We start from the raw sequence: 4,441 nt of genomic DNA, 5'->3' as shown, positions 1-4,441 counted from the left end.
TGTTTAAAATGGTGGGAAGAAAAGCTGAAGTGAAATCATATCCAGCGATAGAGAATTGGTTCCATAAGTTATTCTACATCATTTCATTCCCCACTGGAGAAGGAATTCCTAGTCAATTGAAAGGGCCTGTGATGCATGTAATTGTCACATCCAGGGACTAAATTTCCAGAAACCTTAACTAAAGGAATACTTATACAAGATCACAGGAATATTTGTACAAGAAGGATGCCAGTCAACCACCCTTTCTGACAGTGGAAGATGGAGAAAATTTAAGTGTCCACCATCAAGACAATGATGTGGTAAATCACGGCGAGCTTTCGGCACTAAAGTTCTGGTGTTTCGGCGTGGTCCAAGGCCTTGTCCACAGTACTCTCCCACGAAAGGTGTCCTTGCACAAGAGACCAAACCTGCACATCAGGAGACCCCTCCACTCTATCTGAAAGGACCGGGTGAGTCTGGAGGGGGAGGACGTCTATGAAATACCCCTGAGTGAATAAAGCGAGCTGCAGAAAACATATAGTATGGTCTTATTTTTCAATAAAGCATATATATACACACACATATACATAGATTTCTCATATACGTGTATGTATGTATGTGTATATATATATGACATTGGCATAAAGGTCATTAAATATATTCACCACATTGTCAGCAGTTTTTACTCTCAGGAAAAAAGGGGAAGGGATGTAGGGGCCTTTCGGTACAACCACAGTTCTCTTTTCAGTATTTCAGTTACATATACATGGAATTTAAAAGTTTATTTAGTCCGAAGTAAAATGGACGATGCCTCCACAAGACAGAATGCTATACTGGTCATTAAAAATCATGCCATGGGAGACAGAATATTGTAGAAAAACGTGTAATAAGCCGAATGGAAAATGGAGGTCTCCACACAGTTAACAGGCACAGAGTGCTTGCTCGTTTTTATGACAGAGGTAATACACACTGATGAAAAGAACAGAAAAAAGATATTAAAGTGTTAATTATAATCTCTGAGTAGTGGAACTAGGATAGACACTTTTGCCCCTTTTTTCAGACTTTTATATTAAATACACATTATTTTTCATCTGAAAAAAGCATTTTTAGACATCTAGTACCACACATAGAAAAAAATACATGAGTATTTACAGAAACAAATAACTAGGAGACACCGTAGCAACGTCACACATTGTAGAACGGGCGATCCTGAATAACACCACACAGTTACATAAGGACCCACAAAGTGAGAGCACCTGCTGTAACAGGGCGTGGCCCCCTTCTATTTGTCAGTTGTGTCTTCAGGGCTGAGGCAGTTCTGAGCACGGCCAGTGTCAGTGCTGGTGTCTGGATGGATGCCACTGGGGGTGAGGGCACCTGCAAGCCGAGAGGAAGAACAGAAATCATCCTCTGCTTTTTCTGTCTTGTTTCTTTGTTACTTTTAAAGAGAAGCGTAAATAAGATAAACTGAATCTTCCCTACTGAAATTTCAGTAATGAAACCGTTTTTAAAGTGTTCACAACTTATATTCTGCCTATAACTGTCTTTTCAACAAAGCATCATATTTATTAAATGTTAATTAACTCAGTTAATTAACTACCTGTTGAAACCTATTAAAGAACATGAAATGCACTATGTAAAACTACCACGCCTGTGGTGACTACCTTATTTGTCTTGACGGCAGTGCAGTCAGCCCCCATCATCCCGTGGCCCTGAGCTCCTGATGCTGGAAAGAGATCACGCTGCCGCCTCAGATGGAGAGAAAAGGTGAAAGCATTTTCTGAAATCTACAGCACTGATAAAACATGACAGACAAATCCCAGGTTCCTTTGACGCTATCATTTTCTGTTTCTGGCCAACACCCGTCAATGAGCAGAATCACCCTATTCCCGAGCCATGGGACTCACGTGGGAAGCAGTTTTGGAGAAATTTCCAGGAATAGAATGTAACCAACTATACATAGAACTCTGAAAAAGAAAAGATGCAATACTCTGATTTTGGAAGACACCCAAAATATTCTCCTAAACATTAGTAGCTGGAAAGGCTGGGCTTCTCCTAAGCCACTTATTTATTTCACAGCCAGTGAGCATCTCCCACAAATCCTGTTTCACTGTGTATGCTGGGAGCCTCAGGCACACTGCTGCTGTCGATCTTATCAGTCACAAGGCAGAGGAGTGTTTCTCACTCCTGCAACCCTCACACAGGCTCACCTCCTAACCTCACTGTCTGAACTTGACCCCATTTTCTCACCTGTTTATTTGGTATCTGTTCTTCTGTAAGCTGCCTGAAATGCTATTTGGAACAAGTCAGAAGAATGAGTGGGTAGATAAATGGACAGATGGACAACTGAGACATTGGAAGACAAACAGAGAGACTCCAAGAAAAGGGGAACAAAGAAAATTTCCTATGCAAAACCCTCTTCTAGTCAGGGAAGAAAACCACCACTGAGAAATGTGAAGAGGCAGGTAGCTTAGGAATTTTTCCTGGATTCCATGAAAAGTCACACCAAGAGATGAGAGGGTAGAACTTTAAATAGTAAAAGAAAAAAGCACACATATTGAAAAATATATCTACAATATGTACTTTCTAAAGAATAGATTCAAATCATCAGGGCCCAATAACACAATCCTTGGGTATTTACAAAAGTGAGAACCCCATCTCCAAACCACAAGGCATCCCTTTGGAGCACTGAGAGTCTACACGGGGCGGTCATAAAGCCATCACCGCAAAAGCTATGCGATCCTGCAAATAGGAGGAACGAGCAGCTGTGCTCGGGCTGCCCAAGCGCTTCATTTACACCCCACAGCACCTCTACGGGTGGGGGACGCCTAGGGAGCCCAGTCTCTGCAGGACAGAAAACCAGTCCTGGAGAGGCTAAGCCGACCTACCAGTTCTCCATCTCACATGACTGGTCACTCCAGAGCAGGGCTTGAACTCGGACCCACGTTTTTAACCACAGTACTACCGAGCTTTATGTGCTTTTTATGTGTATAATACATTTGTTTCTGGCATGAAAGTGTATTTAATAAATGATTGGTTGTCTTGTCTATCTCATTAGCACAAATCTTTATACTGTTGAATTGTACTCTTTTCCCCTGGAGAAAGGAACTGAAAGAGTGGTGGTCAGAATGAGGTGGGGCTCCATTCTTTATCTGTTACCTCATCTCATCCAAGTCCCCAAACAGGGAGAAGGAGCAAATGTTCTCTTCATCTTTTAAAGAGAGAGCTCCACTGATGGTGACTTACTCAACTCCAAAACCAAGTCTGGAGGAAGGGCACATGCAGCAACGAAAGCAGTATCACCTGTAGGAAGGCGAAAAGAGCTCAGGGGATGGCTCAGGGTTCAGCCTAATTTAATTTCAATCGATAAAAGAATAACACAATCTAAAAATACTAGCATGCAATGGATTTTCTCTTTCTTGATATCTAGCAAGTTTCCACAGCCCACATGTAACATTATCGTGAAATAGTGAAAGGTAGAGTCCACAGACAAGGAAAATCAATGCCACAGGCAGGCTGAAACCCAGGCTGGAGGAAAGGAAGATAAAGTGCATAGTTAAGAAGAGGGGAAAGTCTGGGAAAAAGAAATCATCACAAGGACTCTCAAGCATCATCCAACAATCATAAAATCATTCATTCAAGACAGAGTTATTTAGGTCCTATTTTGTGCAAGATTTTACAGCGGGCAAAGAAAGACCGCAGCATAAATGGTGTCAGCAAGTTGCGGGGCTATAATACAATTCGAATCCCTGTACCTTGCACACTTGTCCTTAGTGTAAATGCAAAAAAATAAAGTAAAATAATACTATGTAAACGCTACGCAATCTTGAAAAAAAATAAATAAGACCTAAATAGCTGGACAGACACACCACGCAGATTCCTGGATCAGATGACAGCGCTCTTGGGATGGCAGTGCTCCCCAGAGCGATCCTTATACCCAACGTGTTCTCGATCACAATCCCAGCGGGCTCCTCTGCAGTAACTGACTAGCTGCTGCTACAATTCATATGGGAATTCGAGGGTCTCTGTAATCAGAACGTACTTGAAAAAGAAGAACAAAGTGAGAGGACTTGTAATTCTCAATTTCAAACCTTACAACTGTATCTCCAGGTGAGATTAGGGGCCATTTTTAAGTTATTACTGTGTTTATCCTTATTTTCTAAATTCTGTACAATGAATATACCTGTTAGAATAAGAAAAATTAAAAGTAAGGTATCTTTTAAAACATGCACACCGATTCATTCATTGGGAAGAAAATTATTTTAACTATAAAGAGGTAAACAAATATCTAGTGAAAAAGGACAACTTAAAAACAAGTGTGCATTACAATTTTCATAAATTGAAAACTGAAAAGCACAAACACATCAAGTTTCTAGGGAGACCGGTGAAATACATTAACAGTTATTTTCAAAAATTCTAATTGAACAATGAAAACTCAAAGGGAAAATCCTGATTGACAGCC

The 4,441-nt window shown here is 40.8% G+C and overlaps 1 long non-coding RNA gene across 1 annotated transcript; it reads right to left on the bottom strand.

Annotated features, from left to right (window-relative positions):
- Positions 1-310: 310 nt before the first annotated feature.
- On the bottom strand, positions 311-3,975 carry LOC140694694 (uncharacterized). The gene is made up of 4 exons (XR_012070276.1): positions 3,849-3,975; positions 1,644-1,728; positions 1,132-1,356; positions 311-503 (listed from the first exon to the last, which is right to left on the bottom strand). It is a non-coding gene; the product is annotated as an uncharacterized lncRNA (long non-coding RNA).
- Between the last annotated feature and the right edge of the window lie 466 nt (positions 3,976-4,441).

The sequence above is a fragment of the Vicugna pacos genome, unplaced genomic scaffold (genome assembly GCF_048564905.1).
Source record: "Vicugna pacos unplaced genomic scaffold, VicPac4 scaffold_102, whole genome shotgun sequence".
NCBI classification, from domain to species: Eukaryota; Metazoa; Chordata; class Mammalia; order Artiodactyla; family Camelidae; genus Vicugna; species Vicugna pacos.
Note: the sequence above shows the minus strand (reverse complement) of the source record. Positions and strands in the feature narration are given on the sequence as shown.